Source organism: Nicotiana tomentosiformis, chromosome 1 (assembly GCF_000390325.3).
Source record: "Nicotiana tomentosiformis chromosome 1, ASM39032v3, whole genome shotgun sequence".
NCBI lineage: Eukaryota > Viridiplantae > Streptophyta > Magnoliopsida > Solanales > Solanaceae > Nicotiana > Nicotiana tomentosiformis.
The window spans coordinates 145,675,718-145,690,017 of NC_090812.1; positions in this window are offsets into that span (position 1 = coordinate 145,675,718).

The window sequence follows — 14,300 nt, forward strand, 5'->3', positions numbered from 1 at the left end:
TCCTTCCACTATAGTGCTCACTGTATTCTCCTCCAATAGTGAGAAGTTAATGTACAACTATAAGACTTATTCTTCATGTAGTACTTAGAGTGGACGAAACAACAAGTGTGTCCACTTCTAAAACTCTAACTTCTCCTGAGGTTCCTTCATACCTAGTTCTTCAGTAATCTTAGGGTCTATTACCATGCCTTTTAGTAGGAATTGTGAGTGGAACTACATGTCCTTCCCAATGAATGCTAGTTTAACTTTGATTTTCTTTCTCTTATTCGAGTTGGTTCCTGCCTCATCAGGGTTAGTCTTTTTTTTTCTTGGTTCCCTTTTCTTTTTCTAACAGTCCTATGAACTTCTTCTTTCATTACAAAGGAACCTACGTTTCCTCCTCCTCCTATTCATCATCATCAACGGGAATTGGCTTCTCATTATGTTTATCAGAGAACCTGAAATTACTTCTTTCCTACCATCTCCTCTTATTTTCTAAAGCAACCTCTTCAAGTACTGCTTTCCTCCTATTCCTAGTGTTAGGAGTACTTCCATCAGGGACAATTGCTCTGCCAATATTCTTAAGCAAAGTTCTCACCTATTCTTGTAAATATGCTTGAATTTCTTGGAGAATTTTGCACCAGCAGCCTTTGCCTTGTTTGTCAGTTCATCCACCCTCTTAGAAAGAGGTAGATCATCTTCATCCTCTTTGGTTAATTATTCTCCGTTCTCCTCCTATCCATATTTGCTCTCACCAGATTTAGACCAACTCATGCTCATCGAATATGGTTTTCTGCAGCTTCCTCTTATTCCTCAGTTTCAACATCTTTATAACTAGCACACATATCAGTATTCTACTCTACATATATGACGACCCAGTCGGTCATCTTGTGTATTATATCCCCGTTCTTCTGTTTATTTCTTATTTTATATTCACTTGTGGTTACGTGACTTTCCGGGGTGGTTAGTTTGGTTCTGGGGATGATTTAGAGTGAATTGGGACACTTAGTCCCAAGGTTGGAAGCTTAACTTGAAAGAGTTGACCGTATATTGACTTATGTATAAATGACCCCAGAATGGAGTTTTGATAGTTCTAATAGATTTGTATGGTAATTTTAGAGTTAGGCGTATGTCCGGATATTGATTGGGAGGTCCATAGGTCATTTTGGCTTGAATTGGCTAAAGTTGGAAAGTTAAAGTTTTGGAAGGTTGAGAGGTTTGATCGAGAGTTGACACTATTGATACCGGACTCAGATTTTGGTTCTGAGAGTTGTAATAGGTCCGTTATATAATTTATGACTTGTGTGTAAAATTTAAGGTCAATCGGAGTTGGTTTGATATGATTCGGCATTAGGTTAAGAAGTTAGAAGTTCGTTAGTTTCATTAGGTTTGAATTGGGACGCAATTCATGATTTTGATGTTGTTTGATGTGATTTGAGGCTTCGGGCGAGTTCGTATTGTATTTTAGAACTTGTTGGTATGTTAGGTTGAGGCCCGAGGGCCTTGGGTGAAATACGGATGGTTAACGGATCGAGAGTTGGACTTAAAGCCTTGTCAAAGATTTTTGGTTGCTGGTGTAACCAATCTACGGTGGATTTGGCCGTAGATGCGAAGCCGCATGTGCGGCTAGAGGGTTGTAGGTACGGAATATGGCTTGGCTTAGGGAATTTTCGCGCAGAAGTTCCGCAGAAGGGAAGTCGTTTCTGCGATGGAGTTCCGCAGAAGCAAATTGTGGACTTGAGGGGCTGGGACCGCAGATGCGGATAGCTTCAGTAGGAGCGGACTCACAGAAGCACGAGTAGGACCGCCGAAGCAGACTCGCAGAAGCGGCATTTTTTGGGATTTTAATTGTTTTTGCAGAAGTGAGCCTTTTTCCGCAAAAGCGGAACCGCATGTGCAGTAGTTGAGCCCGCAGAAACTAGATCGCGGGTAGTTGTTTAAAAGTCGAGAGTTGAGTTTTCTTTCATTTTGGGAAATTTGGAGTTCGGACTAGGGCGATATTTGGAGATGTTTCGACCCATATTGAAGAGGTAAGTGCCTTTTAATCACTTGTCCTTAAATATTGAATACCTATTGATTATTTCACCTATACATGAAACTAAGTTAGAATTTAGGGATTTTTCAACTATGTTATTGGAGAGTGAAATTTGAGGATTTGAGGGGCGGTTTATGGTTGGAATTGGATGATTTTTGTATGGTTGGCTCGTAATTGAATAGTTGTTCAGAATTATTAAATTTTGTCGGGTTCCGAAATGCAAGTTTTGGGGTGACTGTTTGACTTGAGTTAAAGATCTTAGCTTTATCTTTGGGAATCATTTCTTATAGCTTTTATTGATAGTATTATATTATTTTGGCTAGATTCGAGCCTTTCGGAGGTTGATACTAGAGGGAAGGGCTTGTTAGCGGAGTGATTTGATTTGGTTGAGGAATGTATCTTATCTAAACTTGGTTGACGCACTAGTTGGCTTAATTATTTTTGATATCTGCGTGTTGTGGGTGCGCACATGTATGGGGTTTAAGCCCATGTGATTTATCCATGCTCGGGTTGTTCTTTGGCTTTGATATGCCTAGAATTGACTGTTAAGCTTTAAGCTGTAATGTTTCTCATATTTGTAACATTGTTGTGAATTATTTGAGCCATGTTTGAGGCTACATAGAGGTTTAATTCCTGAATGAACTTGATAAATGTTATGCTGTGATGAAACTGCCAATTTGAGCTATAATAGCACACTTTGCACATGCATACACTTTAGCATGTCATTTATACCAGTTCAAGAGCATGAGATCTGTTTTTCATTCATCACATACATGTATTCTTGTTTATTTGGTCCAGTGTGAAATGTTTGGACTGGATGCCTGTGACCATACCAGGCGGATTGTGTTATTATGCCTGTGACTACTTCGGGTGGATTATGTTGATATGCCTATGACCACGCCGAGCGGATTATACTATGTGTCGATCGGATATTAGACAAATACCTTAATATTTTCTCACAACGTGCTCCTTCAAGTAGTTTAAAAACCATGTCCAAGTCTCTTGACTCTCATTGGCACAAATGGCAAACGCGAGGGGAAATATTTGGCCATTATCATATACCACAACGGCAATCAACATCTTTATATCGTACTTTCCATACACATGTGTGTCACCTATGGAGATTACCGGCCACAATAAACAAAACCATCAATGGATGGTTTAAATGCCAGAACACATATCTGAATATGTTTTCTGGTGTGTCAGGACATCGTCCGTGCTTCCATTCAACAACTTTCCCGGGATTAAAGAGTTGCAAAGCAGCCATGTACCTTAGTAGAGCCTCAAATGACTTATCCCAGTTATCATAAACAATCTCAACCGCACATTTATGCTTGAGAAATGCCTTTCTTTTGAAAATGGTACACCCATATACCTGCACAACTGATGTTATGCACTCCTTCATCTTGTACCTTATTAACGATTCAATGTGTGGAATCAAGACAAGGAAAATCAAATTAATGTTCAAGTTAAAATGATTCCCATTGAATGTGTCCATATTACAAGTATGCTAGCCAATGTATTTCCCCACCACCCACATATTAATTTTTAACTTTCTCCCACGCAACATCCACTTACAACCTTGGTCCCATCTATGACAAATCACCTTATATATTTTTTTAGATGACTCAACAACCTCGATCTCACGATAGTTTTTTATGCTGTAAATTTGCACTGGCCTACTGAGGCGAGCCTTGTCATTAAAAAGCATATTTTTGTAGCGCTCCGATGGTCTACTTTCATCCCACATTGCTGTACGAATGTCATCAAGATCCCTTGTGAGGGCATCCACACACGCTATACTTAGAAAATGTTCAAGTTAGGAAATCACCCTTGAATGAAAGGGTACACGCGACTCGTACATTGCTTGTCTAACGGTAGGTGGATTTTACATATACTGAGCATGCTGAGTGGGGGCATCATGCTCCATCGTCAAATTTGGTTGCTTATTGTCACTCTCATATGTGATATGTAGTTCCTCATTATCGCTTTCATCAGAGAAGGGTGCTTCTACACCTGACTCATCAGCATTGTTGCCATAATCACTATCATCTTCCTCACTCTGTACATCTACTATATCCTGATTCAAAATATCATCATCTCCCAACTGAGTAAGAACAAGACCGTCATGTTGCTCATTTTCTCTGCACAACCAATCAAATAATTAATATTTTGTATATCTCAATATAGTTTATTAAATTTAATGCTTAAACATACCATTCATAATTTGTAGATAGCCCATGATGCATATTATCAAATTGCTGATGACTCGAGGATTGACCAACATGATCCAGCCCTCCAAAAGTAGGTAGACTCCCACTGTTGGTTCGCTCATAACTTATAAAATTTATATATGACCGGTAACCCCTACGAAATAAATAAGAGTTATTACTATTATTATACTTAAAACAAATAGTTATACTACATTAAGATAAGTTGCAATTTACCACTCGGCATGTGCATTTTGTAAATTTGGCGACCCTCCATGCTGCTGCATTGGTGAGAAGTTGTATCCTTTCTTCTTGTTAACCCGTGGAGATAAGTTTAGATCATGCTAGAATCTTTTATAAGGAACCTGTTCGAATAAAACAGCTCTGAAAACACTACTAGATGGTTAAGTGGTAGCCGTAGTTTGTGGAGCATCAGTCCTACTGACATTTTCGGACTTTACGTACATTTTCAGCATGCTTAACACAAGAACATCCATGTGTTCATCCGGAGTCCTCAAAAAATCTTGTTGAGTTTCATCGTCATCGATGTTAAACTCGCATAACAAGCCATACCCTGTGGAGTAAGCGAATACGGATATCTTCTAGCTACCTTAAGATTAACCAAACGTTTACTCACACTCATCCTTTTACAAATTAGAGATACCAACGTGAGGTACTTGAATATGAGTGGCAACTTAACAATACACTGGGGAGAACAACTATAGTGTACCGAGTTATTCTCCATCACAGCCTCACCGCCTCAATATAATGCAACCCTAATTTTTCGCTCATCAGACATTGTAGAGAAATTCAAAAAGAACTTTGTATATATTGATGAAGATGAAGGGATGTATAACGGATGCTGAAGAACAAAAGCAAATTGGTTCAAATTCACTCAAGAATGATTTTTCCAAGAATGAACATTCGACTTTAAGTAAGCAACTATAAATTTCTTAGGTACGTGAAATAATAGTATAGCACATATATTACATGAGCTATACACATAGCGCATGTATTACATGCATTATACTATTACTTATCATCGTAGTCATTATATCCAGTATAACGAATATTTTACATGTGCTATACGCTAACGATACCCCATTCTTTTATGCACCTATTTTGGCCTCTTGAGTCCAAAAAGTAATTATTTAGATTCTGGACTCCATAATCTCTTTCAATTTCAAAGGTCAACCAACAATAACAAGAAGTAAAAGGTATCTTGATTTTCTTTGAAAAGCTTACGCAAATCCTTTTTTTAAGGAATTTTTAATTATCTATACCACATTATAAACTTATTACCCCTCTTAGAGAGGTTATCACTTAATTATATTAGCATAGATAATTTACTATTTATATACAAAAGTTTGCAAATACCATTGGGCATCTCCAATTCATCTTGCGGACAATGGACTTCTCTTTCCATTAAAAAGTACAGTATGCTTATTATTCCAACTCAAATGAAATCAACCATCCTCGAAGTAAAACAAAGATCAAATCTTTTTTTTAATCCAAATGCTAAATAACAAAATTAATTGTACTATATAAACGGAGAAGTTAGAGCATTGCAATTCGCAATTCAGCTCAATCGACTTTCTGTTTTTAAATTGTAACACTCTGTTTATTGTACTCTACAGATTAGCTGGTTTAATTCTATGATGCTAGCTTAATCTCTCTAAGTAGGTCTCTTTTAGCTTTTTGAAATTAATAAACTAAATAGTATTAATCAAAAGCGAGTAGATTGAATTGAAAACCCTGTTAATCAATTAAAAATTTTATTGATAGGCATTAAAAAGTTCCGAAGCTCTGAATTCAAAAAATTAAAATTTGTGAAATTATTATTTGTTCGGATTGGGTGTGTATAAATGATTGGGAATATCCTTTGAAGTTTATATCTTAATTTTGAGAGAACTTGATGAAGATTTGAGGTTGTTTTGGTTAGAATTTCAGATCGAAAGTCGAAGAAGAAAACTTAAACAAGTTGTATATATTTTGTATTTCACGTATAGAAACGACATACAAAATATATATATACAACTAACATAATTATATAGAAGTTGTATAAAATGTGTATGTATATTGTAAGTTTTTACCGGATTCTGTACAAAAAATTATATTCAAGTTGTAGATAAACTGTAGATTTTGACTAAAAACTGAAGACAACTGTTTCGTTTGTCACCGGGAAGAATAATGCTCATAAAGATGTGATGAATACTCTTCTCCCAGTAGAATTCAATAGAGAATATTCATGGCATTAAGAGCAGTTACCCGTTATAAGAAATTTAGTATTTATGTTCATTGTTACATCTTCATCAATGTTCCTCATAATTGACATTAAAGAAGGGAACGACCCTAGGACCTTCTTCACAGCTATAAATAATGAGCTCAGTTGTCATTGTAGAGGGACACGATTATTCTGGAAAACTTAGACTATATTTTATACAAAACTCAATCTAATCTTAGCTTCTTATTTCTCGATTCTTTTGTTGTTGTTCCTGGAAACCTTGTTTCCCGGAATTGTTGCTTCTATTGTTTTGTCTATATCTTAAGGCTAAGTGTTGCATAATTCTTCAATTATTTATTTATTTCAGGATCAAATTAATTTACTTATCCAGAAATTACTTATAAATTTAACTATACTATTTTACGGATAAACAGTTTGGCAACCACCGTGGGGCCTAGATAGCCGTGTAATTAAATTGATCCTTGCCTTTTTTACTAACGTGTTTCGAGGGGATCAGCCTCATTACGAAGACTCAATCAGTGACACCCATAACGAAGGGAGTGACGCCACACTAGTGCATGCCAGGCAGTATCCTCAACATGTTCAGGGGGCCACTCCCGATAACGCTGATGGAGAGCATGTTGTCGACGTGGTAAGGGTCTTGCAAGAGAAACAACCGATCATTCTAGGCCACCTCACGCGATATGATAAAGTTATGACGGAGTTGAAGCGAGAGTTGTCAGAAGCATCAAATAATGCAAACATACGAGATCCGATCCCTCGCGGGATTCCCACGAATCAAACAACGCAGAGGATCGACAACAACACTCCCAGGAGTAAAATTGGCTCAGATGGGGCAGGGGGGAACAAATCCGGTCTCAACAACAAGAATGATTCTTTCAAGAATGAACTTATACGGTTCATGAGGGAAATAAACGCCTACATGGACCAGATCCCCGGGCGCCACCAGTGCTGAAGGCCCAGACTCGAAGAAGTATACTCAATTGCCGTACAAGCCAAGTGCGGCACCATAGTTAATCCTGAAGCGATTCAAAATCCCTGAAATGCCAAAGTATGACGGAACTTCAGACCCTTATGAGCATATTACCACCTACACAACATCAATAAAGGGGGATGATTTAGCTCCTCGCGAAATTGAATCTGTGCTGCTGAAAATATTTGGGAAAACCCTCACGAGGGGGCCTTGACATGGTATTCGCTGTTACCCGAGTATTCTATAGATTCCTTTGAAATTCTTGTTGATTCTTTCATCAAGTCTCATGCCAGGGTAAGGAAAGTACAGGCCTGAAAGTGCGACATATTCAGGATAGCGCAAGGAGAGTCCGAGCTGCTACGATAATTCGTTACCCGATTCCATAAGGGAAGAATGTTGCTCCCGGCTGTCCCGGATGAATGGGAGGATGAGGCGTTCACCAAAGGATTGAATCTGAGGAGTTCAGATGCTTCCCAAAAATTGAAAGAGAGCCTACTCGAGTTTCAAGAAACGACTTGGGCGGATGTCCACAATAGGTATGAATCAAAAATAAGGATCGAAGATGATCACATTGGTTTTCCATCGTCGACCAAAGGACGAGAAAAAAATAAGGAAAAATCAAAGGATGATTATGACGCGGACAAGCAAACTTCTAGGGGCCGGTTTTTGCCTTATGAACGAACCGTAGGCCGCAGCAGAGATTTCCGGACAGCAAACAGGTTCCCAATCGCAGTCGGAATAATCGATCACTGCAAGATAAAGAATTGTTAGGGGAACCGACCTTGAGATACTTCAAGGAAGAAGATGCATCGAACAACGAAGCAATGTTTGTCAACTTGGAACTGCTCGATGAACGCAGGGAATTGGCATATGTAAGAATGGTAGCTCAAAAGCAAAGAATGGAGCAATATTATAATCGAAGAGCCAACCTTTGTTATTTCAAAGTAGGTGACTTGGTCCTAAGGAAAGTAACTCACAATACCCTGGATCTCAACGCTGAGAAGCTAGGTCCAATGTGGGAAGGCCCCTACCGGGTTTCAGCTATCACCTGTAAAGGTTCATACGAGTTAGAAAACCAAAATAGAGAAATATTGCCCAGAAATTGGAACGTGGTACACCTCAAAAGATATTATTGCTCATAAATATTATCCGATCAGAAAGTAGGTGTTGCACTCTTTTTTCCTTCGTTTACTTTTTGTTCCACTTGGGTTTTTCTGGCAAGGTTTTTAACGTGGCAACAACAGAAAGCATACTACGAAGACAGCAACAATAAGACCTTTAATAGCAAGGCACACAAGCAAACATCCACTCGGGGATGGTTAGACAATCTTTTGCTCTATAGCAAATTCCCACCAGGAAGTTAAGTTTGCTATTGAGCAAAGGTTATCTAATCATACACGAGCACAAATTCCAGTGTTTCAATTCGCATTCTTCGCATTCGAATACTAGTCAACAAGGCTCTATCTATACCTCAAAACATAATACACACGGAACAAAAGATGCACAACCCCGGAATGAAATGGGACTCACCAAGTCAGCTAGGAAAAGAGTGTACCGCTATCACTGGTCAATGCCTTTTGCTGTGGAACCACCTGCATCCATTAAAGATGCAGCGCTCTCGGCAAAAGGGACGTTAGTACATGTCAAATAGTACTAGTATGAAAACCAAAACATCTATTCAAGGACTTGGAAATACAACATGAATATGATGAATCATGGTAACAATCATAGAGCTTAGGTAGCCATAAAAATCAAACAGATTTGTTAAGAACTTCCAATAACATTTATAAGTTTCAAGTCGGCGATCCTCTAAGACTACCTTTACATAGAGCGCCTGTGACGCCTCACCCCAATATATATGGGTGGAGGTGCAATCACAATACCAGAAACTCTACACAAAGCGGCCCCGCCGCCTCACCCCAATGTATGTGGGTAGATGTACAATCACAATACCACAAACTCTACACAAAGAGGACTCGCCGCCTCACCCCAATGTATGCGGGTGGAGGTGTAATCTCAATCACAATCTCTACACAATTTGGCATCATACTTTCATTTGAAACATGACCTAAAGTTATAACATTTAGATATGCAATCCATACTTTGAACACATTCTCAAAAGAGCAACACAACATAACAATAACTTTTGGAACACGTACTGAACATATATCTTTTATCACAAAGCTTATTTGGAATAGTCGATTTGTGATGAACAACTTGGAACTTACAAAGGTAATACGGGGTTCAATTCTAAGAGATGAATTTAACTAACATACCTCGATTTGAGCTTTCCTTAAATTACTACAACGTTCAAAAAATCGTAGCGAACCCAATCTATTTTGAGACATAACAAAATTGAACACAAATTAGGAAGATATTCATGGTTTCAGCTCATTTGAGCATTTTATCAAACACTAGGTGTGCAAATTTGGCTACAAGGTTCTTCTACAAGATTTCCTTCATTCTACAACCCAATCTTTACTTATTTGAGCTCAAAAATCTTCCCAGAAACCTTATTGGTACATGCATGTATATATAATACTCTCACACCCAAGAATCATACTCCCAATCATCCATCTTTTACCCCAAACTCAAAATTGAAGAATTGGGGAAAGAAATTCTTACCTCTTGGAAGCCCTATCAAGATCCTTGTGAAATCTTCAAGACTTGAGCAAGAATTGATGAACAAAATGGCTAGGTCTTCTCTTTATCTCTCTAAGATACTCTCACCTCTCTCTAAAAATATCAGATGAAACCCTTAAAAATGACCCCCAAAGCCTTTTTATAAAAATGGGATCGAGTTATAAAAATCAGAAAAATGAAGCCCTAACACAGATCTACGGTCGCATATGCGACCGCATAATGCTTCTACGGTCATGAAATGGGCTGCATAATGGCCCTCCGGAACTGGGTAACACTGGCCCACTCTGCGACCGGTCTGCGGTCGCATAATGGACCGCAAAACCTTCTTCAAAAATTTCTCATGCTGGTTCTGCGATGGGATCTGCGGCCCACAAAACGGTTATGCGGCCGCATAGTGGACAACACAATGGTTCTAAAATTTAGCTCAAGTTTCTTTTTCACTCTGCAGCAGTTATGCGGCCCGCAGAGTGATTCTGCGATCGCAGAATGAACCGCAGAAATACTCTACACTTCCGAAGATCTTTTTTTTCAACTGCCCAACACATTGATCACCCACATCATCAAATATAGAATCAACTGCCACTCCTGGGGTGACATTGGCTCTTTGGCCAGTTCTTGCCTTCTTGTTAGGCGCCATGTACTGAAAGTTAGAGCAAAGCACGAGTTAAAGGAGGAACAATCTTACAATCAACTCTATTGCACGATCGAGAACATGAAAGAAAGGAATTATTCCTAAATGCCCAAGTAGCATCCTAATTATAGATGTGGTCGATATCACACCGCTAGGAAGGACTCTACTAGACACGGCTCCGAGATATCCTAGGATACTTTAAAACCTTAGGCTCTGATACCAAGTTTGTAACGCCCCAACCTCAGGGAGCGTGACCGACGCTCAACTGAGATAACCCGGCCGAGCAAGCCTGCCAGATTTTCTTCTACCCAACTCACCCATAAATAGAGAGAATATAAACTTCATTTGTAAAGTCTCAATACACACACTTTCATAGTTTGAATTGGAAGATGTAACACACATACAACATTACTATCTTGACTTTCTCAACCAGTACATAACCACGCCATGTCTACGGGGCCTCTAATATATATAAAAGAGTATAATGATAGTGCCAGCAACAAGGCTCCGAATATACCTCAAAACATAATACACACGAAATAAAAGATGTACAACCCCGGAATGAAGTGGGGCTCACCACGTCAGCTGGGAAAAGAGTGAACCTGTGTTGACCCAATATATTATATTTAATTTTAAACATTCATTTCTATATTATGAGATCTCGAATAGGACCCTTCAACATCCCTTGACTTGCGGGCACAGTCCGTAAATTTTTTCGGAAGGTTTTTGTATGAAAAATTGATTAAAATGTGAAATTGAGCTTTAAAACTCATTTGAGTTGACTTCGGTGAACGTTTTGAGCAAACGGACCCGGATCAATATTTTGAAAGTTATGCTAGGTCCGTATCATGATTTGGGACTTGAGAGTATGCCCAGAATCGAATTCGAAGGTCCCTACCTCGAATTATCGGCATTTAACGGAAACTAGAAATCTAAAGGCTAAAGATTTTCAAATTGACCGTGAATTTGACTTTATCGATATCGGACTCTAATTGAGATTCTGAAAGTTGGAATAGCTCCGTTATGTTATTTATGACTTGTGCGCCAAATTTGAAATCATTCTGGATTCATTTAATAGGTTTCGGCACAAGTTTTGTAATGTGAAAAAGTTTGAAACTCATAAGTCCGAATTGAGATGTGAATTGCAATTTCGACATTATTTGACGTGATTTGAGACCCCAAGTAAGTTCGTATGATATTTTAGGACTTGTTGTTACATTTGGTTGAGGTCCCGAGGGCCTCGGGTGGATTTCGAATGTTTGACGGAATTTAATTTGGATATTCTAGAATGTTTTGACGTCGTTTCTTCAAGAATAAGTGGTATAAAATTAATAAAATGAGCTCCAAATTAAGTTTTATTGAAGCACTAGATCCATATTGAAATTTCGGAGCCATAGCAAAAAGAATCGTTGAATTCGGACATCGTATGAGAGAGTTATGCCCATTTCCGTGTCGGGAAATATTTCCCAACGTCGTGAGCGTTCAGGGTAGCGTGGGGCGCTATCCCTGGCGCTGGGACTTTTGGAAATTCTAGAAACGGCGCCACAGGCAGCGCCCCATGCCACCTGTGGCGCTACAGACATAAAACCCCCATAAAACGGGGAGTTTTGCTATTTTTACTCATTTTTGAGTTTTGAGTCTCGGATTTGGGTAATTCCAAAGGGGGTTTTCACGAATTTGACTTGGGTAAGTATTCTCTATCTGCAAGTGATTGTATTTCATAAATCCATGTCAATATTCATCATTTATTTCGGATTTAGATGGAAGAAATTTGGATTTTTGTAAAACTTTTCAAAAACAAAAATTTAGGATTTGAAAGACAATCCAATGTCGGAATTCAATAATTTTTGTATGGTTGGACTCGTATCGGAACGGGTGTTCGGATTTCGTGAGTTTTTCGGGATTCGAGATGTGGGTCCCACTGTCAATTTTTAAAATGAATTTCGGATTTTAATCCGAAAAATTAGTAAATTCATATGGAATTAATTCCTACGATTCGTGTTGAGCATATTGAATTGTTTGTGACTAGATTTGAAGCTTTCGGACACGAATTCGTGAGGCAAAGATTTATTGGAATCTTGAAATTGGTTGCGAAGCGAGGTAAGTGTCGTGGTTAATCTTGACTCGAGGGAATAAAATCCTTGAATTATTTGTTATATGAAATTCATGTGAACGACGTATAGGCGAAGTGACGAGTGTCTATTTGTCGTCAAATTAATTGTTTGCATAATTATTTGAAAATCATAAATTTTTTTAAATCATGAATTAATTATTATATTAATTATTTCTCTCATATTTGTTGCTCAATATTATACATTGAATCCATGCTATAATTGCTACATGCTTATTTGATTTGTGTGACGTAATTGCTACTTGACATTTAGCATACTAATTATTAAATTGCATATTTCCTCCTTAATTTTCACAATTAATTGCTATTTGTCATCACTTATTTCTAAACAAATCATAATTATTGTATGCTTGTTGTCTTATAATTTTATATTAATTGTTGCATTTATTGGAGTAATTTCTTTTATAAAAATTGGTAAATTATATTATTTGAGGAGCGAGTTGCACGTCGGAACAGATATGAAAGTGAATATATTGGAGGAACGGGTTGCACGCCGCAACAAAATTGATTGAAATGAATATATTGGAGGAGCGGGTTGCGCGCCGCAATAGAATTGATTGAAAAGATATATTGAGGATCGGGTTGCATGCCGCAACGAAATTGAATATGAATATATTGTGGGATCGGGTTGCACGCAGCAACAGAAACTGATTGAAATAATAATTAGTTATGACTGCCAAGTAGGCTTCAACTGTTGAAATGAGTTACCTGTTTTATTTCTATTATTGTTGTTGTTATTATTATTATTATTATTATTATTATTATTATTATTATTATTATTATTATTATTATTATTATTATTATTATTATTATTATTATTATTATTATTATTATTATTATTATTATTATTATTATTATTATTATTATTATTATTATTATTATTATTATTATTATTATTATTATTATTATTATTATTATTATTATTATTATTATTATTATTATTATTATTATTATTATTATTATTATTATTATTATTATTATTATTATTATTATTATTATTATTATTATTATTATTATTATTATTATTATTATTATTATTATTATTATTATTATTATTATTATTATTATTATTATTATTATTATTATTATTATTATTATTATTATTATTATTATTATTATTATTATTATTATTATTATTATTATTATTATTATTATTATTATTATTATTATTATTATTATTATTATTATAAGTGACCTACCTTAGCCTCGTCACTACTTCGTCGAGGTTAGGCTCGACACTTATTGGATACATGGGGTCGGTTGTACTCATAATACACTCTGCATTTCTTGTGCGGATACCGGAGTTGGTCCCAGTGACGTACAATAGATTTTCTCGGATTCAGCTATTCGCATGAGACTTGAGGTATAATTGTATGTCGTTCACAATTCTGAAGTCCCCTTCCACTTTATCGTAGCTGTGTATTTCTTTCAGACAACTTCATTTTCATTCAAA